The sequence below is a fragment of the Strix aluco genome, chromosome Z (assembly GCF_031877795.1).
Source record: "Strix aluco isolate bStrAlu1 chromosome Z, bStrAlu1.hap1, whole genome shotgun sequence".
NCBI lineage: Eukaryota > Metazoa > Chordata > Aves > Strigiformes > Strigidae > Strix > Strix aluco.
Window position 1 is genome coordinate 7,352,451 of NC_133971.1, and position 25,649 is coordinate 7,378,099.

Below are 25,649 nucleotides of genomic sequence, written 5' to 3' on the forward strand. Positions count from 1 at the left end.
CGCGGCCGGTCCTCCGCGGGGCGGGCGGCCGAGCGGCGCCGGGCTCCCCCTGCCCCCGGGGCCCTCCGCGGGGCTCGGCGGCGCAAGGTGCCGGGACAGCTTGGGTAACAAAGAGCCCGGGGACGGGGACGCGGCGGGGACGGGGAGCGGGAGGGGGGCGGGGGGGCGGGGGCCGCCTCCCGCCGCTTCCCAACTCGCCGCTTCGCAACTTTTCCCCGGGACCGCGCAGCCCGGCGGCCCCGGCCCCGCCGCGCATTGTTCTCCGGGGCGCACGGCTGGGGGGGGGGGGGCGCCGCGCTCCGGCTCCCGCCCCGCCAAACAAAGGTGCTGCCGGCATGAGCACCCCCCCTTTTTTTTTTTTTTTTTTTGGTGGGGTACCGGTGCGCGACGGGGCTCCCTCGCACACACAGCCCCCCTCCCCCCGGCCTGAATTCCACTGATGCCGAAACACCCTGCTAAAACTTCTTTTTTTTTTTTCTTTTTTCCCGGGTTAAAAAAAAAAAAGAATAAAAGCGAATAAAATCTCGAGCTGAACCGCGCGGGGCTGCTTTATTTTCCTCTCCCTTCCCCGTGTAAACGCACGGCTCTTGGGAGCGGGGAGAGACCGACGGCGCCCGCGGGAAGCGGCGGGGACCGGGCCCCCGCGCAGCTGCTCGGCGGGATGCGGCGGGCGGGCACCCCCGGGGCTGCCTCCCTCCCGCTGCGCTGCGGTTAGGGCAGGCGGGAAAGAATTGGGGAGGAAGAGGAGTTTTTGGAATGAACGGCGCCTCTTTAAGTTGTACCGTAGTGGCAGCTTCTTGGCGTGAGGGAGGCCGGGTTAGCACGGGGAGGAGGCAGCGGTGGTGAAGGGGGAGGACAAGCCCGTGTGAGGGGGAGGAGGAGGAGGAAGCGTATCGGAGGTGGCCGCAGCCTGGGGAAGGTCGGGGTGAAGCTGCTGAGGGGGTCCGGAGGTGGAGACCCCCGACAAGAAACCATGTCTGCACCGATCCGCTGCAAAAATCGCATTGCTCCAGAATTGCGTTTAACTCAGTACTCCGGGCACGGCTGATGAGTTTTCCTTCAGGCAGTTTGTCTTGAACCTTCACCTAAAAGTTTTGGGGTTTTTTTCGTTGGTGTTTTGTTTTTTTTTTTTTCCTGCAGTATTTTAGAGACTTCCTAATTCCACAGACTGGCATGCAGGCTTCCTGGAACAGCGGCAGGCCAGGCATCCCTGTTGCTACAGGAGAGGGAGATGCTAGGGGAAATTTAAAGTGTTGTTATGTTCGGAAATTTCACACGTAACTTTGCAATGGAAAGGTGGAGGAAGACAGAGGCAGCACTGACAAATGTTAAATGCTGAGATGGTGTGGGAGATGCAGCTTGGGCACTAAAATCTAATCAACTGGTGTCACTTCTTACTCCCAGTATAGGGATAATTTTAAGAATAATTGCTTAAGTGGCTAGTGGAAGCGTTGTTTATTTGGTAGAGCAAAATTATACAATTAAACCGTATTCTTGGGCTACATAGTTGCTGGTGTTTGTCAGTACACTTGGTAAGTTCCTGAAGGGCACAATAGGATCGCACTGTGGGACTAGGTAAATCTATAGGGCTGCTGTGTTTCGGATCAGATGAAGAGCATGTTCTTTTCATTCTACGTTGCAAAAACTACCCAATGCAAGTCACACACGCAACTGTTCAGGTCCTGGGGCTGAAACTTTAAACTGTGTTTTCAGTCATCTTCTTTCATTGTAGCTGATTTCTCTTCTGTATTCTTGCTGCCATAAAGCACATACTTCATGCGGTATGAAAATGCTTAATAATTTTCAGGGCAAGCCTGCCAAACTGACCTATTGCCAAGTAGCAACTGCCCTTCTAAGTAAAGTTATGGGGGGCCTGCTAGATGGTGCTGTTCGATTTAAATACACTTTGTCTCCCACATACTGTAACTAACAGCTGGAAATGTGAATTCCTTGTGTATAGATTATTTTATGCAAAACACTGCAATGGTTTGATCTTAAGTCATGAACTTGAGGGATTGGTAACTTATTGGTAGCATCTACTAGTGGATAAACACAACTGGGAATTTAGAAACACTCTTTTCTTATCTTCCCCCCTCCCGCTTCCATAACCATCCTTTCCTTTAATGAAAAAAAAAAAAAAAAGACTAAATACTTGGTTTATGATGTGGAATACCATTATATACTCTACATTCCAGATTTTTTTTCTATTACATCTTTTCAAGTTCTTCTTAGATCAGATCACATCATTGCCATTTTCATATGTTTTCTTTCTGACATCCAAAAAGCCATGTTTACATTTTCTTTCTCTTTCTTATGGCATTTTTTTACAGCCATGCAATGCTGCTCCCAAGGTGATCCATGAGTTCTTATTCTTCTCAAAAAAGTTGCCATTGAATTAAATAGCTCCTACAAAAATACAGCTCCGACTTCTGCATGAGACTGTTAATTTGAAAACCACAGAGAAAACATATGTTTGACTGACACATTAAGTACTTATTTAATCAAGAAGAGCGGAATTATAATTATGTTTAATTCGAAAGTTTTTAGAACAGAACATGTAACTTAACTCTGTCATGTTTTTTCAAGGTTTTAAGAATCTAAAATTTGTAGCCAGTAACTGATCTCTGAAATACAGTTGTAATAATTCAGGAAAAAAAAATAAAAAAAACCCCACTACCTTGGGTTTGGATGGCCTAATTATTAAGGAACATGTATCTTCCCCATGAGGATGTGTGCCAGTGACAGGACTACGGTATGAAAAGAGTATTATCAAGTGTGTAAAAGATGTGTGGATGTTTGTAATCAAGGATGTGATATATTTCACAGACCAATCCAGTGCCAAGTATGTTTGTAGTGCAGTATCTCACTATATGCTGTCTTTAACATTTATGTCCTTTGAGGTTATGTAGTTTCTATTAAAATGAACAAGTTTTGCAAGTCATTTATAGTAGCCCTTGGCAAATTTTCAGTTCCAAAATGGCATTTGTTTTACGGTCTTTCTCTTTGTCCCTTCTGCCTGACCTCTGGGGTAAATTATCTCTATTATGTAGCTTAACAACACATGTGAAGTGTGGATAGATGAATTCGGGGAAAAATAATGCCTAATTTTGTGCCAAAGAGGTACAGTCCAGCACAGCTAGGTAAAAAATGAAGACATATGGTATCTGTGAGGTGCAGAGAAAATAGAGAAAAATCACAAGTGTTGTTGTGCCCCCTCTTCCTGTTCTGGAACAGCTGGGACTTCATTTTGGGTTCAGGCCATTCCTCTCGCATAAAGGACGGGAAAGTTGTATTAAACAGTAGCTCTTCCGCCACTTGTGCTGTGCCGGGGCCAAATAAGGCTCATCTACATTGTAAAAGGAAAAAGACTAAAATTTTTCTAAACATCCTCTTTTGTTATCTCTTCATAAGCAAATGTATCTCTTTGGATTTTTGTTTTCCTTATTCCTTAAATGGGTTAATTCAGATTAGGAGCTTGGACCTGCTGACATTTCATTGAATGGTGAAACACTTCTTAGTGTTGGAGAAAGAAGGACCAGACTATACAAATTTTATGTAGCTTTTCAAACAGGACTTTTATAGGCATTTACACTAACGGGGTGACTAGAGACTGCGATCTACTTTGAGAGAAAGGGATGCATGATCAAAATTAAAACATAGAAGCAAGCATTAGAGTAATTTATTGATTGATTTTCGACTTGGTGTGGGAGAGGACATAGAGAAAATGAGAATATTTGGTTGCTGCTGTCATAGTATTCTTGCTCCGTTTTTTTGCATGACCCTAGTTGTAAATGTCTTCTAAGTTTGATCTTGGCCAGTTGGTCACATGGGGGAAGATGGGCATTTTTCTTTTCCACTTTGCTGCTGCTGCTTTGAAGAAGAAAGATGTCTCCTTTGTTGTCTCCCCTCAAGTCTGTTTTGGGTGGTTGGCTGTTCGGATATGCGGCTCCTTTATGTGAGTGGTGTGGGTGCCTGCCTTGATAAATCTCTCTTCCCAAGCAGAAATCGGAGTGAAATTTACACAACTTCTGTCATTTTCTTGTTGATGGCAGTAGAGTTCTCTGTAAATAGAGAAAAACTCACCAATGCTTTCCTCATGTAATTCTGCTGCTGTTTAGGAAGACTGAGATTTTCAAGGGCTTTTGAGGATTTGTGGATTTCTAAAGATAGGAGTGGGTTTTGGGGGTTTTTTTCGTGTTTTTTTTTTTTTTTTTTTTTTCCCAAATTTGGAAAGACAGCATTGTATGAATTTACATAGTTAGGTTACTTTTTTCCACTGTAATGTTTGTAAACTACATAAAAATAAGATACAGATTAAAATTAATTGGCTTCAGTGAGAAATTTGCTGCTCATCCCTGGGAAATGGTGAGCTATTTTTCAAGGTTCAGGTGGTGAAAGATATATTGATCCCCCACCCCCCACCCCCCCCTGCTTTGAAAGCAAAATTGCTAGTTTAATCCAACCTGTTTTACAAAATTCAGGCTTGACATTTGTACACTGATTTCATCCATCAAGTCTAACTTGTAAAAGTTGCAGGCGTACTGCTCGGGGAGTCTACGAACATAAAGCTTTTCCCCATTTTAGAAGAATAGTATACTCTTCACAGAAGGGAAGGTTCTGGAAATAGTATTTATCAGTATTTATTCTTGATCACAGTGCTTCAGGTCCTCTTTCACACTGCACAGGTATCTTGGACAGTTTATGATGGTGTTTCAGATAATGTATATGTTGCAGTTCAGGCCACTAAGAATAACTGCTTTTGGGGTGGAGATTTAGCAGGTGCTGATAGTCAGAACGAGAGGTGTGGTGGACGGTAGAAACATAACTTCAGAATAGCAGTGCCCTGAAATACATGCCCAACTTTGAAGTGTACTGCTTACAGCAGGGATATTTGTTTCCATACAGTTAAGCACATACAGGTGCTTTATTGGACTGGCAAGAACCAAGGAAAAAAAAGCTTCAGTTTTTGCATTACTTTCTCTACACAAAAGGTCTGATTGCGTAAGGTTTGTTGTTTTTTTTTCCTGTGCTTTTTCTTAATGATGAACATTATGAGGTGTATGATTGGAGCTTTCATGGGGTCTGTAGTGCCCAGTAAACTTGCTACTGAAGAGCAAGGACTTCTGGAGCCCACTCAGATGTGCTGGGTACAGCAGATGCACTCTTGACTAGAGTGAGCATGATTCGGGCTTGGCTAAGGGGTAATTAAATCCTGCTGTAGAAGACGGTAGTTAACAGAAACCGGTGTCTATTAATAATTCATTTTGCTTAAATTATAGGCATACGATAATGTCACAAGTATTAAAGTATCCAAACAAGATTTTAAAAACTTTGCCAAACATTTACTGTTTGGGTGGAAAACTTACAATGTCATCTATAAGTCTTGTGCTGATTTATTTGTTTTCTTTGTGTGTAAAAGTTCGGTTGAAATGTCTTTGGCTCATTTTGAAAATTAGGCAGAGAAAAAATGTGTTTTCCAATGTTTTAAAAGTTCCCACAACTTTGACCGTGGAAGACTAATAGTACCCCTCTCCTTTGAAACACTTGAAATCTAGTTGAAAAAGGATGAGGGATTTTATTCCAGGGATGTGTCTTTTTCCATTTGCATGACAAAGCATCTGAATTTAGCCAGGATACAAGCCTTTTCAAAAAGATCAATTTGCATATGCTTAGGGCTTACTAACTGTAATCGCTGAATATTTCATCTTTGCTGGGAGCGCAGCAGATACTGGGATCAGAGGAGTGGCTTGGGGAGGGAAAAATGGACTGGGTGCTGGTGGGGAGTGTAAACATGAGCAGTTGGAGCCTGCAGCCCTGAGCTGCCAGGATGTAGAGATAGTGGGGTTTGGCTCCTGAAGGAGGATGGAGGAATCGGGGTGGAAATGGCTGGTCTGGAGAGACAAGACAAAGAATTGCTCCTTAAGGGGTCTGGCGTGGGGATCAGAGATCTGGGTGGGAGCTGGTGCATCAAGACAAGGAAAACAGGCCTGGTGTGGAGCAGGGAGCAGACTCAGGACAGCGGTGCCTTCAAGGAGAGAGGTCAGGAAATGGAAGGTTTTTGTTAAGTTTGGAGGAACATACTGTCCCTCCAGGTACTAGAAAGTGACCGTTCCTCTGCTGCCAGCAAATACCTGTGAGACCAAGGGGTAACATGTCTTAGCATCCAGATAAAACCTACAAATACCTTAGGAAATACTGACTTGACTGAAATGGTGGAGAGGTGTGTGGTAGTCCTAAAACCTGTAGCTCAGCTGAGATGTCAGAGCTTTATGACGGAAGGAGATGATTTGCCATTCAAAAGCAGCTGGAATAGTGTGTCTGTGTGTGCCCAAGTGCAATGTCTGGGTGTTGTACTTGCATTCTCAATAATGTTCTCTTTAACTTGGGAAATATGGATGTATACTAAGTGTTGTTCTTACTTTGTTCTCATTTGCATGTTCACTGATTTATTTTTTTTCCTCTGGAAAAACTCTGGGTTTTTTATTGTGCAGAATAGAGCATTGTTTTCATAATGAGTAGCTATTTGATAATTTGCTATTTTGCTGTCATGCGGTATGTGCCTTATGGCTGGCTTGCTGTTTCATAATACAGCTGTTCCTAGAGGAAGAGTATGTTGTTTTTTTGGTGCCCAGCACCATAGTGTTTGATTTTCACAAACCTTTAAAAATATGCACTAAGCCACTCCTGCCTGCCTGCCAGTTTTAGAAATGGCAGTAAGGTGCAGAAAGGTGAAAGGCAAAAATATTTGCTGATTATTGGGTGCCCAATTTGAGCTGGGTAGCCCTGGATTTTTTTTTTTTTTGAGCATCACATAAACCACTGGTATGTACATACAACTTCCATCATCTCTTTTGCCACTGATTCTTAAGGATGAGATGCCATTTTATTACGTCGGGCATCTGGAAGATGAGCCACAGAAAATGATTCATCCCCTGTGCAAAGTTTGTTTCAGCCGAGTGGCTTATGACACAGAGCCATCCGGTGGCACACCCAGAGATGGAGGACCATTTCAGGTGGTCTCAGAAGGACCCATCTGCAGCATGGTCTCCTCCACCCTGGAGTCTGCCGTCTCTCCTGGTACGGCACACCACTTCTGCCTCGGACAGACTGTGATTCAGCCCAGGGCACAGTGGAAACAAGCAGTCCGGTGAGCTACAGAACGGGTGAAGCCTGATTTCCTGAACATCTATCTTCTTGAGGTCATGTTGCTGTGTTTTTGTGAAAGCAAACAGCTGAAGCAACTTGTAGAAATGTAATATTTTTTTGAGACTGCTCTTTTTTTTGGATGTACTTGAAACTGGAAAATGAACTCAAAAGTTATCCATGGTGGGCAGTTGTGTACTTACACACAGCATGACCTCGCCAGCCCGCTTCCCTTAGGGAGGGTGACTACAAATACATAATTGTACGATTCAGGGTGGCACTGTAATTGGGTAGAGTCACTCCGTGAACCCTCAGGGTGCAGAAAAGGGCATGATCCTGCACAGCCTAATGTGGTACTCTGCAAGTGCAGGTAATTAGCAACTGCTCAAAACAGTTGCTTTTAAGAGTTTTCTGCAAAAGCTTCAGCTAGATGATGGTTCTAGCTGTGATGGGTTTTTGCCATGAATATTCGATAGCTACAACTTCAAGGCTTCTCAGCTGTGTTGCTTGGGATTACGGCCACTTTGTTCCTGCTTTGTTGGTGTACAAACAGAACAGGAAGGAGTGGTGTTTCAGGTTGAGTTGAAACGGAAGTTTCTTTTTTTTGGTGTCTACTCAGTTGAGTCAGAGACCCCTAAGTCCAGATTGTTTAGGTAGTGGTCAGGTAATACAAAGCTGTTGTTTCAACTACTAAGAGAAAATCTTCCTCAGATAGCCACAAATGTGTTAATTCAGAAACCTTGATGACCTCTCTGCATGCTTTCCTAGGCTTTAGGATATTTCTCTCTGCCAGTCCCAGGAGGGTAACAGATGAGAACATACAATGTTCTTTTCTAAGAAGCTGAAAGGTGGCAGTAGCAAGACTATAAGTGTCCTAGCTTTTTTCTTTCTCGCTTTGTTAAATATAAAAATACAAACTGAAAATTTTTGTGGTGGGTCATTTTTTCTACTTTAGACCTTCTGTGATTCTTGCCTCTGGACTCTTTTTGTTTTTTCTCCATATTATTAGTAGCATGTCCAGATCAGAGCATAGAACTGAGCAGAAGGAAATAATTACCTCTTTTTTGAGGTAATATATGCTACTTGGGTTTATATATAAAACACTGATGATAATACTCCCTAGAACACTTGCCTGTTTTCTGTTTGTGGTATGTTTGTTTTGCTTTGTTTTTTTGTGTGTTTGTTTTTTTGGGTTTTTTTTGTTTTTTTTTTTTTTTTAAATAATCCATTTTGCAGTTCACATGCCCTCTAGGTTCTTTTTACAATACTGCTGCCTAGCCAATTATTCCCCATTTCATATTTGTGTATTTGATTTCTTATTCCTGAGCATAGTACTCTACATTTGTCTGTATTGAATTTTCTCTTATTAACTTTCCTTATTCTGTTGTGTCCCCAAAAGGGCTTATAATCTTTCCCAATTTATGATGTATAGTTTTGTATTTCTACATACAACTCATTAATGGAATTGGCTTAGGATAGCAAGAGCTTTCTTGAAACATTTTCTCATTTGTAGAAACATACTGGTAATGATTCTTCCATTATTTTTGTCATGTAACTGTACACTATTTTTTAATTTTATGAAGACAGTTTGCTTACATAGATGTCATGTGATAGGCTAAGAATCAAAACTCTTATATCTTAACTTTTAGTAAGCCATCCATGTGTTCCTCCTTACTCACTGTGCAATCTCCTTTCCAGGTAAACCAAACTGAGCTGACAGGTTCTTTTTCTTGACAGATAATGTTGACTCTTATGTTTGTATTCTGAAGGTGTTTATAATTTGTTTCTGGAGTTGTTTTCTGTATGTTTTTTGAATGTCAAGCTGATGTCTGCATGAAAATTACTTTTTTTTTTTTTTAATATTTTATACATGCTATGACATGGTAAGATTTTTCCGTTTCTTTTTTTGGCTTTGTTTTCTCCATACCAGACTAATGTAATATGTGTAAACAGACCAAAATACTGACTCCTGGTCATCATCTGAGTGCTTGGGCAGTTGGACAAAGAAGTTGGACAGCAAATTTCTGCCTGCCTGTCTATCTGATTTGCTTTTCTATGCAGTGGCAAAGCTTCACCATATACTGTGGTGTGAGTTTGACTTTCACTTGAAGAGTTAAGTAAGTTCAGGTCCTTTTTTTGGGGTTTCATTTTTCTCAGAAAGCAGTCTAACATCTAGGCTATTGTGCACTTGACAAACATCTCGCTGTCCTACTCTCCAACGTGCCTCCTTACAACTGGCCCCTTGAAGCTCTTCCTCTTCCTCATCTCTTTGCACCTCCATTCCCTGTGCCCAGAGTGACCTGAGCCTTTTGTGTACCAGCCTTTGGCTCCTCCAGACCCCAGCCTGCATGCAGCTTTGACATCCACATCTTGGTTTTGGCAGAACCAGCTTCATTTATGATAAAAAAGACAAAATGTAAATGAATCTAATTTATGTTGCCCATTTATTTTTCTGTAGACTTTTCAAATTGCTTGTACTCTTACTTCAGGCAAATGTATTGGAGTTTTTGGGTTTTAGCTTTAAGCTGGACTTACCCATGAAAGAACAGTGACTGGTTAGGTTTCCTTCTAAGTGTATTGAGAGCACACTTTTTTCCCCACTTTGTTTCCTGTGCAAGTATCAATTAGGATATTACCAATTTGTAAAAATCTGGATGTCAGAAGTCACACTTCTGATGGCTGGTACAGTTTGTCAGCTGAGATTGTGGATCGTGAGGATTGTCTATCTTCTCTAGTGCCTCCTAGCATTGAATTCACAGGCTGCTCGATCCCAACCTTGTTAGGCTTTACAGTATACCTTTGGGCTTCTGTTTCAGAGTGAAGTTCTGTTGTACAGGTAGAAGCATTTAACTGGGAGCTGACCATGATGTTACCAATACTTTTTGCTAGGTTTGTATGGGTCTAGTTGAAGTACAACCTTTGATGTTAACCTCAGACTCTTGATTGGAGTAATCAAGCCTAAATTGTCAATGAAAGTGCTGGTTTGTTACTTAGGCTTGGCTATTTTGTTTCCTTCTTATCTCCCATTCCTAAATAAAAGACTGTCTTTGAAAGGGAATTTCAATCATGGAGAAAAAATTAACCTAAGAAGGTGCTCATTACACATTGTCTATGTTTTATATTAACTTTCATTTTATTTGCAGACCCTCTGACTTTTGGGAGAGATTTCACCTTAAAGCAAAACCAAACCCCTATAATTTTTCTAGAAAGAAGCCACTGTTTTGAAAATACAGAAACAAGAAGTTACCAGTAGTAATGTTATCAGTATATGTACGTCAATTTTCATCCAATATTTTTTTCATCTTAATATTGAAAGTGTCTTGCTGTTTGCAGATGCATTTTTAAATTCATCTGATGAGTTTGGAGGTTAGAGTGTTCTACTGTTGGGATTAAGTATTTTTGCAGGTAGGTGGAGGGAGGTAAAATACTATCTATGTTTTCAGTGGTAATCAACATAATACTTTTAAAAAAGTGGCAGTGTTAGTCTTGGAAACTGTTCTCATAGGTTAAAAAAATTTACAGCAAAATCAGTGGCAACCTGAGGCAGCCTGTGCTGTCATGTTGGCCTTTCCCTGAGAAGGGCTGTGTTTTCTGAAGAAAATACCTTAGTGCAGCAATGGAACTATAATTCCTTAATAAATATGTTGTTCTTGACAGTCTCAGGACAAAATGGATCATATGCCTGACAGGCTGTATGATTGTGTCGTAAATATTTTGTGATTTATGAGGCTGGAAGTAAGGATGCCACCCCATGCTCCTACTACGGAAGTCGTGGTGCTTTATCAGACCCTTGTAATTGCAACAGCGAGATTTGATAAACCAAAGCCCCTTTGCTTTCTCCATGCTAAATGCTTTATTTACTGTTCTTCTCTCCCAGCTAACCCGCAAAGAATGGGGGCCAGTCTTGGATGGCCCTGATTACTGCTGTTTAGGTCAGCCTTTGAATTGAGGTGGTGGTGATGAGTTGATAGATGCTATTTATGTGGTTGGGAGTGTGGATGAGTTAATGAAATTTCATCATGTGTGTTAGGAATAATGAAGCTCTGCTGCCGAATCTGAAGCTGCCCTGGACGTGAAGGTTGCAACTCCCATTGAAAGTCTTGAACTGTTAGGCTCCTTTAATTGTTTATTACTAAAACCCTCCTAAATCAGTGTGTATTGTTTATTCTGCCTTGTGAATGTGAATTGCAAGTCAAAGGCCTCTGAGTAATATAGTGAAAAGTTGTCTGAATTTATTGGATCTTCTCTAAGTGCTTCCTAAACTTTGATAAGCTGCTGCTCGGTAGCTTGTTCCAGCAGTCAGTCTGGAATAACGCAGAACTGCTGGTGCCTCCTGCCACCACACAGGTGGGAGACATGCTCCCTTCTGCAAGTCAGAAAGACTTCTGAGGTGATGCTAGTGTTAACAAAATATTTATGGAGTATTATACACAGAGGGGATGTTTTAAAAACTTCATCATGGCCTGAGGAATTAAGTTTGGTTTTCATGTGTGTTTATAGGCATGTTGTAAAATAATGTAAATTAAAGTTGATTTTTCTGGGTTAGAATAGGAAAAGGATGTGATTAACAAATAATCACCTAGAGCTTGCACACAGGACAGTACATAGAAAATACAAACCTGGAAAAGGTAAAGGAGAGCTTCTGATCAGAAGATGAAGAGCAGCGTGAGAAATACGGAAATACACCTCTAGTAATGGTAATATGCTTGACAAGCAGATCTGAAAGGTACAACACATTGCTGTTTCTGACTTCTGCTGCAGCTCCCCAAATTCAGTGTCATCTTTAATTTTACTATAGTACATCTAATTATGAAAGAAAGGTGTTTACTCTTCTGAGACTGGTATCTGTGGACATGTATAACTGCAAACCTAGTTATATGTATTTTTAAATCTTTTTAGAAATAAAATGAGAGAGTATAATGCAGCAAAACATAAAAAAAGCTGTTCCTTATGCTTTGAAGATGCAAGACTTAAATAATTTGTCCAGCTCTAGTAGGGGAACCTATAAAGAGCGAATGAAAATATTATTTTGAATGATTTTGCAGAACATCTTAAATGGTTGATTAAAACCAAAATCCAGCTGGAATACTGGATGCAGGTATATTCATATTAATTCTAGTAATTGAGAAAATTACTTAGAAACCTTTCCCAATATTCCCCAAACAGCCCTGTAAGTCTGCAGTTAATTATTCAAAATTAGAGGAAAAAAAAAGTTTGGATTTCCTGGTGTCAGTCTTCAATTCTGTGTGGGATTACTCATTTGAAAAAAAGAGGCAGCATAATAGACAGGAGGTTTTTGTGTCATAAACCTATGTTTCCTGTAAAACAATACAGCTGAATTGAGCAGTATTTTAGTTGTATTACTATCTAGTAAAGCTCTTATAAAATACTTTTGAAAGTTGAAAAAGGAATCTGTGGTTTTAATATTTAGACTGCGAGCCAATCACATGCATTTGAAAATGTACAGTCATGCCTACAGCAGACTGTGGGTGTACCTGTTCCATATTCCAGGCTCTTGTGCACACACTTTTGACAAAGAGCATCTGCCAAAAACTGCAGGCAATATCAGGGACTATAGGAAGATTGACAGCAATAAAACAGTCTTGTTTCTCCCTCTTTAATGCCATCTTGATGCTTAGTAGCCTGAACTGGTAAAACACTCGAGACGTCACCCAAAGCTAAAAATCTTTGTGTCCTACTTCGTTGGAGCAGCCAGCTTTGCACACATAGTGTTGGTTCACAGCTACTCACTAGTTATGGAAGTATACTTGTAGCAGTCTTCATTTTCACAGCTAAAGTGTGTGAAATGCTCAAGTCCCGTAGCTGATGTCCTCTGGCATGGTCACAGGCTTTGTAACAATTCAGGAGTGTTTGTTAAAAGATAGTGTGGGCAAAGCAAAAGAGAAGGTAGTGCAAAAGAGACTTTTCTGCTAATGCAAGACTGGGGATGGTAAAGTGCAGCGAGAGGAAGCACATGAAACTTATGAAAGTGTTTTGGTATTAGTTTCTGTTTAATTTCTTTTTGCAGAGTGTATACATTCAATAGACAAAACATAATTAGAGGGGCTCTCTGGTATAGTATATTGTTATGGAGAAGAGCTTTGATTCTACAAAGGTACTTAAGTGCGCACGCTCTTCCATTCAGCACAAGCACTGGAAATTCTCATTAATTCAGGATACAAGTGGAAAACTAATAGAGGAAAATGAAGGGAAACCTAACCGGTGACAGTGTCATATATGCCTCAGGCTTTCTAACACCTTATTTTGAAGCATTCCAACGGGGCTGTAAAGGGAAACCAGAAACTAGATTAAAGAGACCAATGGTGTAATTTGGCAAAGTAGTTGCTCTGCATTGTGCAGCATCGAAATGTGTTTTCATATTCTTTTCGCCTTTGTGATTCCATTACGGATTTCAGCTAAACTTAAGGCCAGTTCTGTGACAGTTACTTTTTAGCATGCCCACGACTTTCTTGGAATTTCTGTTTTTTCCAGTCCAATAGCATATTTAAGGAATTAACATAACTGAAGAAAGATGACCATTGCATTCTCCCAGTCTAACACTGAATGTGCTGATTTTCCGTACTGTATTGTGTGTGTTTGTGTATGTATGTATGCATAGGTCTGTGTATGTATTCAAGTTTGGAAGGCAGGGTTAATATCTTTGTCCTTAGAACAGGCAACTGGATATCACCTGCACGTATTGAATCACTGAAGCAGGTTGATCACAAAAAAACCCCAACCAACACACCATTTTGATTCAAATAGGAAATAAAATTAGAAGAGGCATTTTCAGAGTTAATAGACTAACTGCACTTATGATCCATTTCCAAGCTTATTCAGTGTCACCCTTACACTCTTGTCATGTCTCTTGGTATGGAACAATGAAACTTACTGTGTCCTACCTATGGCCTGCATATAGTCTGTTGTGTAATAACTGCACTTACCTTACCAAGGCTGACTTTGTATTCAACACCTGTGATTTACTTCTCTTTAGGAAAAATGACAGGAGTACCCAACAACCAAACTTCTTAAAGCAAAGCATTTGTTTAGACCAATGTGAATGAAAGCATCTGAAAACAACAAAAGCTGTCTATATACGTAATTTTTTTTTCTGCCTAGGAATGTACAACTCACCTAATGCTTACCTGGTAGAACAAGATTCCTCCAAAAAGCTTCCAGCAGTGTGTCTCCCTGGATAGCCCCCTGGCAATTGATGCAAGCTTATAAAAAAAAAAAAAGAGTTTTTTCTTCCCTTTTGGCAGCCCAAGTGACCTGAAGAAGCTTTCATGCCCCAAACGTTTATTCTTTTTTGTTTGCCTTTTTTTTGTCTGTTTGTTTTGTGTTGAGGGTTTGGTTTTTTTTTTTTCCCCACAGCTCTATTGATTTGGTCTAGTGAATGATAGCACTTAAAGATTTGGCCTCACAGGGTACAGTGGCTGGAGTCCAGAGCAGCAACTTTTGTTGCAGAGAGAACCTCACACTGATTCCTAGTTTGGGGAAAAACTGAAAGCAACATGAAAAACAGGATGCAGTACATGGTGCTGTCCTGTTCTCTCACCTGGTAGTCCTCTCCTAGCTGATTCCTTAGCACATGCATTGCAAAAACAATGTGTTTGTGTGTTGATGATTAACTTTACTACAGCTGTTCGTGAAAGACTCAGCGCAACAGAAGTACATCAAATGGGTAAAGAACTTGTGCTTTGGGAAAGATGAGGTTAATGTACTGATGCAGGACACTGGGTAATGTGAATGGAGTGGGACCTGTGATCTTAAGCTAGCATCAGATATTTTAGCTAAATGTAAAGATTCGAAGAGGACAGGCCAGATGTTCCACTTTTTGAAGCAATACATAAAATGGCTTAAATATCAAGGTTGTGTTTGAATCCTCTTTGCTCCACAGTCTTATGGCTGTAAGGACCACAAGATAAAAATGCTGTGTATTTTAAAATAATACACAATACGCCTGGCTACTCAGAGGTGCGCCTTGGACCAGGCTTTCCAGCTCCTTTTCCTTCAACCCACTGTTTAGCATAGGAAGCTTCCCAGTATCTCTTTGCATGTTTTTTCATCCAACATGTAAAAGCAAGAAATTAGTTCTATAAATTGGTAGAAGAGATTATAACATTCAGTGACATGATTTAACCCATGAGTTATGCCGGGACATTCCTTCAGTGAAGATGTTGAGGTGCCCTTACATAGTAGTCACGTTTTTTTTCCTTTACATTCAAAGTTTCAAACTCAGTAAAGTGTCATTTTCCAGCCCACAGATGCCCTGCCTCTTAAGATTCTGTATTTGTAATGTAGAGTCCACAAATGTCACTGCCTGAAGTTGTTGGGATATGAGTATTTCCTGTGGCAGAATTACCTTTATCTTTTTTTTTTTTTTAATGTCACACTCTTGGGCATTCATATAAGTGATGTTCAACTACAGTGTCTGCTGGAGGTCAGCAGACTTGAACCAGTATTCTCTTTCTTTTGTGAATTTCTCTTTCTCCAGGTAAGCAAAGATGTTAGTGTACCGAAGCATCCTATCCTTCTGTCAGATGCTGCACTGAAGGAGGTACTTGAGATGGTTCTAAAAAGTCCAGACCCTTTTGAGTGTCTCTAGTGTAGTATGACCCAACGTGATGTGCAAATTTCAATTACATGATTATGAAAGGGTAAGACTGTGTGATACGCTTTAGCAAGATCATTTCTCTTTATGCAGTTCCTCCAGTGTTTTAACAATTCTCCATCCAAAATGAAGTAATGTGATACCATTATACATTTTTTGTTGGTTTAGTTGTCCTAAAGCATCATGGTTGCTTTGTTTCTTCTAGTTGACATGAGCCCATTCTGCTGGCTGTCTTTATTCTTCTGAGTGTGGAAGGCTGTTAAATATAGGTGGATTGCGCTTGCTTTTCAATACATTGCCTGCTCACAAAAATGAAACAACTGAATGATAGGCATGTGTCTACCTGCAGACCAGAACAAAGCTGGCTCATCTAGGTCTGGGTTTGTTCGTTTCACTACATCACCTTAAGTTTGAAAAATAAATGCAGAATTCAGTGCGGAACTGGAAATCTTGTTGGCTAAGAGGTTAATTTAAAATATCTATGGTGTTTCAGTTCCTGCCGTAGGTGTTAGCAGCCTTCTGGAGGAGCTTCCCACTTAAGGGGGAGAGTTCACCTCTGCAGAAGGCTTCCAGAGCAATCATTTACTCAGTTTGGTCATTTACCTTTCTCTGAAGACCTTCAAATGCCACAGGTCATCCTTCAGGCCAGGAGTACTGTGTGTATTACAAAACTGCTGTGGTAACCGGTGCAGATTGACGCCGGAGGCAGGAGCTGTGTGTTTCGGTGGTGCTGGGAGACAGGAATTGCTGTTCTCCCACCAGAACTTCACGGTCGGGTTTGTATCCCCCTTCCCCCACCCTAGCCCTCCTTCCAGTGTGTACTGTATGTTGATAGGGGTGAGTCACCTCTTTTATTATGTTTTGAATACTTTCCTCTCAAATGTAGTTTATTTTCTGCAGGGAAGGGAAAGAATTTATGCTGTCCTGGTTCCTTATTTTTATCAGAGTTCTGCTAACAACTTCCAGCTGAGGGAGTTCTCGATATTTTTAGCCTGAGATATTTAGCTATTTGAGCCTCTTTACATGTTTTCCCTCGGTATATATTAACTGGGGGGTGACTGGTTCTTGTCAGTTAATATATTCATGAGCATGCTTGCTAGATTGCCTGCACTTAGTCCCAGGAATCAGAACGTTTCAGAATTTGGGGGGAAGTTTGAGTCCTGGTCTGAAGTATTCGAATCAGCCTCATTACTCCATTCTTTGACTGATGCAGAATCTTCCTCTTCATTTTAAGAGGTGGTGTTTAGTATTAAAAAAAGTATGTAATTGATACTCAGCTTAAAAACACTCAGAAGTAAATAAACTAAAAAGAGCAGAGAATCATAAAATGGGAACTTGCACAATGAAATATATATTCTCTGAAATTCTTTTTGTTCCTCTTTTTTCCAAGTATCTTTTAAGCAGCAGAATGCTCTGTCTTATTACTATGTTATTGTTTTATTGGTTGCCTGGCTTAGAGTCTGGCTTAGAGTCTAATATTCCAAATATTGAACTTGCTGGCACAATAGGGCTTGATTGACAGCTGGCTGAACAGGAGCCAGCAGTGTGCCCAGGTGGCCAAGAAGGCCAATGGCATCCTGGCTTGTGTCAGAAATAGCGTGGCCAGCAGGGACAGGGAAGTGATCCTGCCCCTGTACTCGGCACTGGTGAGGCCGCACCTCGATGACTGTGTTCAGTTTTGGGCCCCTCACTACAAAAAGGACATTGAATTACTCGAGCGTGTCCAGAGAAGGGCAACGAAGCTGAAGGGTCTGGAGCACATGTCGTATGAGGAGCGGCTGAGGGAACTGGGATTGTTTAGTCTGGAGAAGAGGAGGCTGAGGGGAGACCTCATTGCCCTCTACAAGTACCTGAAAGGAGGGTGCAGAGAGCTGGGGATGAGTCTCTTCAATGAAGTAACAAGCAATAGGACAAGAGGGAATGGCCTCAAGTTGCACCAAGGAAGGTTTAGACTAGATACTAGGAAGTATTTCTTTCCAGAAGGAGTTGTTAGGCGTTGGAATGGGCTGCCCAGGGAGGTGGTGGAGTCCCCATCCCTGGAGGTGTTTAAGAGTCAGGTTGACATAGCGCTGAGGGATCTGGTGTAGTTGGGAACTGTCAGTGTTGGGTTGATGGTTGGACTGGATGATCTTCAAGGTCTTTTCCAACCTAGACAATTCTGTGATTCTGTAATAATTTAACAGATCCTACTATCATCAGTTCTTTCCCCTCTTCCTAACAAAGTTTCAGACTAAAGATGAAAAGCTATCTTGTATCTTTGACAGAGATGTTTCTGTGTATTGAAAACAATAATCTGTCTGAATAGTAATTCTGTTTAGGTCACTGGATTTGTATCTCCTGTAGGCAAACAATTCCTTCATTTTTTTTGATAATATTATTGTTGTTGTTACTTACTGATTATACATAAATTTGCCTCAGTGAAATGTAGTGATTCCAGCAAATATTCCAGAGGTGTCTCTGTAGGATTTGGGAGGTGGGGTGGGAGGAGCAGATGGTGGAAATTATGCTCGGTTTAAAATGAGAATTAAATGGCTGTTGGGTATAAATTGTCCATACTACCTTCTTCTTATCCCCTTCAAGATATTTGTTTATATACGGCAATACATTAAATTGCTCTACTCCTATCCACTTAGTTATATGGTGCAGTTCTGCAGAGTGGGCAGATCGCTTTGTGCCACCTATGCATAGTCTTTGTTTTGAATCCTCTGGTTACCGGTCTGGTCTGTGGCGTAAGTTAGAGCTGCTTGAAGTCTGCCCACAACTACCATGACATATCCTATTAATTGGGACCAGCTGGATGCAAGTATGTATTGGCAAGTCTACAGCAGCTCTATGCAAACCCGTTACAGCAGCTATTCACCACCCAACTATTCCTTCAGGGACCTTGGACCTTCCAGTAGTCATTTGCAAAGCTGAAGCCTTAAATCTGGCACTTAAAATAGTAGTGTGGTGTTGGGGTTTTTTTTAATATATTTGTTTAATTCTAACTCCCCTGCTCCTCCCTAGATTGGGCAGTCACTACTCCCTACTTAGATATGAATCTCTGTTTGAGGATTCAATTTAATACATGTGCACCAGTTTTTGATTTCTTTTTCCAAAGCACTTAGAAAAATGTTTGAGTCTATTAAGCACTGTGGAGATTTTTGTCTTGGTAAGTGCAACAGTTTTGGAAACTTGCCATTCTAAAGTTGTGAGTTGTGGGGCCTTTTAAAGATGGAGGTTCCATGTTGTACCCCTAGATACCGGCTGCTTTTTGTGCCTTTTTGCACCGAGAGTCTTTATGCACCTTTTAAAATGTAGCTTTAGGTAGGCTGCTGTTGTTTTGCGCTGTCAGTCTCTGTGCTCTAAGTTGACTGATGCTGCTGAGAAGCTGTGGATCAACACTGCTACCTCGGGTATGTTGTCTGGTCTGTGTTGGGACTTCTCAGAGGGACTGCCAGATTAACTAAACACTAACCTTAAGATTTTTAACTCTTACTGAGACCAGTCAAAATTTCATTACTTTTAATTGTTTTGTAATGTTGGCATTTTGGTTGGAAATTTCTTGACTTTTTTTCTTTGCAAATCCAGTCCTAATAAGGGTTGGGGGTTTTTTTGTTGGTTTGGTTTTTTTTTTTTTATTTTGCTGACTGAATTTCCTGTGCAACTTCTTTTAAACTGCCGTGTGCGTTGCAGGGACACTAAATAAACTGAGCAGCTGACTCATTATTTTTGCCATTTGTACTAGTTTTTCCAGTGGTCATTCTTGAACGTGAAAAGCAATACAGTAAAATACTTGGAGGAAAGGATGATGTTACAGAGAAGCTGCACTGAGTGACTTCAACTCAGTGTACAAAAAGTTTCATAGTCTTTGTTTCAAAAGAAACAAGGAATTTGCAATCTCCTATTCTAATAATGATCAGGCCAACTCTTATTTGCTTATGAGATCTGACAAGATCACAGTTCATGTGATCTCATTTGTTGTATTCATGGCAGCCCTGGGGAGTGAAATAACTAGAGCAGGAATGAAGCTCTGCTTTCCTGCACAACACAACAGAGCTCTATAGCAACTTGGCCACTAGGAGAAACAGCAGAGATTTTAAATGGATAAATAGATTAAGTTTTGTTTCTGTGTGTATGTATTTATGTAAAATATAGTCATATGCAAGCATCAGCCTAACCCATTAGCCCATGTAGAATAAATGGGAGAAAATCACCCATGCTGGTACGTGGCAGGTCAAGCTGAACTGAAGTTTGGGGAACTGGAGTGCTTTGTAAAACCAGTGGTTACCAAGCGTCTCCTGTTAAACTTCAGTTCCAGTTTACTGGGTTTGAAATTTAGTCCTGATGCAAAAGTTTGCACCTACCCATAGAAAAGTTTCTGTGCATTGTTAACCTTGAACGAAGTGTAAAAAGCACCTTAGGGGGCTAATCTTCCCTTCTTATCTGCAAATGTGGGAGAAGGCATGTGAAAGAGAAAAGCAACAGCCTAAAGAGCTGCCAGTTGGCTTTGAAAAGTTTTTAAAATTAACACACAAATACTTGGAATAGAAGCATTAAGGGAAACCTGTTCTCTGTTTAGAGTAGTGTACTGAATGCTTAAGTTTGAGATTGTCATCACAAACATTGAGATTGAGGGTTCAGTGATAGGATTTTTTTGGTTCATGGGTTTTTGGGGTGGCTTTTTTTTTTTTTTTTGGTGTTAGCTTGATTTGAGAATGGTGATACCACTTCAGCATGTTTTCATCTGTGTTATGTTCAAATTCACGTACGTTTTACAGGTCTAGACATTTGATGCATCATGTATGAAACACAGCAAACTTGAACAGTGCCAATACTAATCTCTGTTAGACTCTTGATAACTTTCTGAAACAAAAATAGCATAAATACTTTCTCGACATTTTTGGGGGGACGACTGGATGCATCTTGAAATGGGAAGTGGTAACACTCTTATTTTTTCTACTAAGGAAAGTTCTTTTATAGACTTTTGAGTGAAAAAAGCCCTTAAAAATCTGTAAACAACAGGAAAGATCATTCTGGTCGGAGGTGAATGATCAGAAATTTCAGCCTCTAGATAACCTTTAGTCTTGCATTCCCTTATAATTATTTCAATAATGTTGTCTAAAGATCTAAAAAATCATTGTTACCTCTTGTATTCTGCTTCCAGAAAAAAAAGGAAATACTCTAATTTAATTTCAGTGGTTTAATTAAATTGTCACCATAGAGGTGTGATCAAATTCATAAACGAGTAGCAAATGTTGCCTGCTACTTGAATTTGATGTGAGATTTTCACAAACAAGCAATGGCTTGTTTTTCTTAAAGTCAATAGGTAAGATTACTAAAATAGGGAGAGGTACTGAGAAAACAGCTTTCTCTGTTTTAGTAAGTGGTCCTCCAAATGAAATGAAGAGATGACAATGATTTTTTTGCATAGTTAGATTTTTTTTAAGTGTTGTGTTGAAAATTAAACAAATTAAGTATAAGGTTTGCCTTTCTACAGAATATATGGCAGCTGTTGTGCTGAACAAAACAGCATTCTCAAGTAGTCATAAAACATCAAGCTTGTCTAAAAGCTGTAACGGGGCATAAGCAAACATGGGACTGATGATAAGCCCCAAGGCTGCCAGAGTATGAACACCAAGCCCCCTGCAGCGGTGGAGGAGAAAGGTTTATGGACAGGGCATGAGGAGCAGGCCCTCTGGCTTTTGTAGCACTGGAAGGTCTTGAGTGTGCTTTGTGTGAATGTAAGACACAGAAACCCTCTCTCTGGGGAAAAAAAAAAGGGGGGGGGGCCCTACACCCAGTGCTCATGAAGCAGATTGTCCCTTATGTCCCCAGCAGGTCTGGAAGTGAGATGAAGTGGGGGCTGGCCTCTGAGTTCCCCTCCTTTTTTGGGGGAACATTGTCTCAATACCTTGAACTTGGGCAGGACATAAGGATAAGTGGAGCATGACTGCTTGGATTTGGGGGATGCAGTCTGAAAGTGAACTGGCTGTATGCTACGTGTTTTACTTCAAGCAGCCCTTGCCCAGGACAGGGACAGGGTGCTGTTCTGAGATTGATCTTTAGGAATAAGGATAGGAGTCGCTCATCTTTAGGATTTGCTTTCCATGGAGCTGAAGTGGACCTTCATACCTCTGGGTGAGCAGCTGGGCTGTACCGTTCACCAGTTAGCTAGCAGGGGACAAATTGTACCACTCCTTCAAAACTACAATACAAGAAATGTGTGATCCCAGTGATAACAGCCAGGATTATCTTTCTGTGCACCAGTAGGGTCTTTACTGTGTGTGCGGAGATGGGGGTTGTGTAATACGGGCTTTCTGAGGAGATCTTTTTTCTTCCCTTTGTTGGCCATAACAGATCTGTTGGGTAAAAACGTTTTTTTTTTTTTATTTTAAGGAGGTCTTGATAAAAGGCCTAGTAAAAGGTAAATGCTCAGAAGTAGGTGGTGAAAGGCCCAGTTAGACTTTGCTCACCATCAAACCCCAATACTCCCACGGGGCTTAAATCCAATCTAGTGGCTGACGCCAGTGACAAGCTACTTTGAAAAAAAATATTTTAGTTAAAATTATGTTTCTGTTCCGTGGCTATTGCATATGCAGGGAGAGTTAGGGAAATTGCAGGATTTCCATCAGAAATATTTTATAAAGGTAGGTTCCATGGGGCCACAGACTTCTTTTACTTTCATCCTAGCAAGACTCGTGCATCTGCAACTACTCCCTCTTTCCCCCATTTCCACATTTCTAGGGTTGAAGAGAGACTGCATAGTTTAACAGAAAACACTGTAAAAGGTAAATGTGTTTCCAAGTGCATATCTCCATCTGTTGCAGTTTCTTGGTAGCTGCAGTTACAGGCTTACCTACCTCTTGTCCCTTACACTGTTTTCAAGGGCATATAATTTTAGGTCTTGGGCCTCTATCATTTTCTCTGGGGCGCAAGACAGCTGAAATCCCTGGGTTTTAGGTTGCTGTCCCTTTACCTTTTACTGTGATTATCACAGAAGGCTTGAGCTCTCTTGGAGAGAGAGAGCAATGAGGAACCATTGAGTAGCTGTCTTCTAAAAAGCAAGGACATTATTTAGGTCAGAAGCACTGCGAAGGGAACACATTACAAAATAATGAGCAGCTTTTAACTATGCTGATCTTGCTGGGGTTTTGAGTTTCACATTGGACTTGACAGATCTTTATCTCAGATTTTTTTGTTCAGTTATTATTCCCATACATGCATCTTTTTCCCTACATAGGATTCTTGTTTTATAGTTTAAGGACATCTTCAAAGCTAGTCAGTGCTGCATACCTCCAGGGACTAATCTTCAAAGGACTGGATAGCTGCATAAAGAGTGCTGGAAAGTTGTATTCATCACCCTGAAGGGTGCTAAAGACCTTTTTAGTGACTCCAAATTCCAGGTGGAATTGCCTTGTTGACCAAGCAATAGAAAGATTACATCACCTGTACAGGTATGATCATCTATGAATATACCAGTGTGCTCTGCCTACCTATGTCTGCTGTATTAGCACTGGATTTGCCTGGCAGGAGACCAAAAGATGTTGACAGAGGATCTTGAAGTTTCTTGCACTCCTTCTTTCCTGCTGCTGTAACCACTATATCTGCTCTTCCAACTCCTGCCTGCTACCTCCAGCCAGCCAGCTTAGGCTGTCTTGGCCCAAGGATCTTGAATGCTGCATAATGTTGTGTGTCATCCCATGGTTAGTTCTCAGGGTCTGTACTTCCCTTATGTTTTCTTTTACCTGAACGTACATGGGTATTGCCTCCTATGTTGGCCATTTTCCTTTTTCCTCACGTATCTTATAAAGCAATGATTAGTCTCTCTTCATCTATGAACTTTAGACTTCTTTTCTTCTACTATTATGTAGTTGTTCCTTTGTCAACTTCCCTGTGAACTTCATATGGGTAAGAACTTGTTTTTTTCTGTTTGTGCTTTTGTGTTAAGTGAGATGGCACATAAGAAAGCATAATTTAGGTCTGAAAAGGACATTTTATTATTTAAGATGGGCATTTTTCACATGTACAAAGAGCAGCCTTGACTGTGATCTATATTTTCTCATTGATTTAAAATAGATGAGTAATTTTGAGATGCATTAATTAATTTTACCCTGTGAGCCTTTGTTTTTGTATTTTATTTTCCCCTGGTGCAATGTCTCTTTCCTGAATGAATCCAGACTGATGGGAACAAGGAATTAAGAGGTCATGCTGCATCCTTCCTGATATCTGTGGTGTTGGGTTTTTGGTTTTTTTTCTTTTTTTGCATGTGGTCTCACTTGTAGTTGGTTGTTGTTCTCTGACAGAACATGCTTTCAAAGATGGGCAACACAAGTGATAGGTGTACCACCAGTGATACTTGGGTTTGATGTTCCACCAGTTTGCTTAGGTCACATTAGATCTAGTGATATTCAGAAGGGATGCCTTCTGAAGTGTTGTTCCTTGTGTCTTGCTGTTAAGGAACTTTTCTTGCATTTTGCTGTGCTGTAAGTATTTGCTTTAAATGTAATGCGGTTCTCATGTGACAAGAATAGCATTTATAGTAAAAGTAAGCCAGTGCAGTGCCAGAAGGAGTCACAGAATGCCATATACATACTAAAACTAATAACTGATTTTAATACTAAAAATATACAGGATGTCAGCTACCCTGAAAGTGAAGCTGACACTTGGTTAACATACAGTACTATTTCCAATGCCTGTGTTTAAAACCTAGAGTGGCAAAATACACAGTTTTCCTAAAACTTTCATGCCTGTTGAGCAATCAAGAGATCCTAGGCAACCTCAGCTGAGATGTACTCGTAAAAAAAAAAGTACTTCTAAGACTCTCCAACCTGTATGTGATCGGAGAAGTAGGAGAGTGGTCTTGCAGGCTTTTCAGCATCCAGTGTTATCTGCATGGGGGTACCCTGGTGCTGAGCTGCTGGCTCTGGAGATTATTTGTGTCAATGGCAAGTTACCCAGAGAAGCAGGAAAGACCTCTCGAACAGTGTGGAGGAAAGCAAATGCTGGTCGTAGTCCAGTGTTGGGTCAGTGAAGATGTACATGAGTTTTATGACTAAAATACATGTACCAACCTGACAGCTGCCTACCTGAAATAGCACGTGCAGATCACAGAGGTGGGAAGTGGTATTTTTAGAAGAATTTAGCGTATGGACAAGCTGCTGCCGGGAATTTGGTATTAAAATTTGTCTTTGGTTTATTGGTGATACCAAGGCAGCCCGCCTGGACTGCACCTCCTGTGCTCACAAAACTGGGTAATTAGGTGCCCAAGGAGGAAAACTAGATTGATCCAATAGTTGCATGACAGAGGTATGAAAAGCTTCTTTTATTGTACCTAAACATGATTCTAGTTTTGCTTGCAGTAACATTGTAACCAATTCACATAAATTTGTGGGAAATCCACTGCATATTACTGAGATAAATGACAGGCTATGCCATTTGGTTGTATTTTTATATCACAGAATGTGTATTGCTGTTAAGTTCTTTATAAGTAGGGTTTACTTCTTAATGAAGCAGTTAAAATACTGCAGACTCTTTTGTTGTGGAAGTGAAGGCCAGTCCAGTCATGCTTTATAGTAAGGGTACATTCATAAATTATTTATAGAGGGCTAATAAATAATTAATGTATGTTATTAAATAGGTTACAGTCATGAAGAATGTATATTATATATGGCAGTAAGCACACCAGTAGAAGGTGTTAAAGACAGTGTTTTGTGTAACTGCCGCACTAAAATCCATAACAAATGACCCTTTGTTAAAATGTATATTAAACATTTAATTTACTTAATATAGATTTATAAATACTTTATTTTTAATACTAAATATAATCCCAAGACTTGACTACAACTCTCTAGTAAAACCCTGCTGGGGAGGAAATGAAGCAGTGTTGGCTTTTTGAGGTGACAGTGAAATC

General features: G+C 40.7%; 1 protein-coding gene across 10 annotated transcripts in view; it reads left to right on the forward strand.

The window, feature by feature from the left end:
* Window positions 1-25,649, forward strand: part of SSBP2 (single stranded DNA binding protein 2) — a 204,999-nt gene that overhangs the window by 521 nt on the left and 178,829 nt on the right. The gene's annotated exons all lie outside the window — the stretch shown is intronic.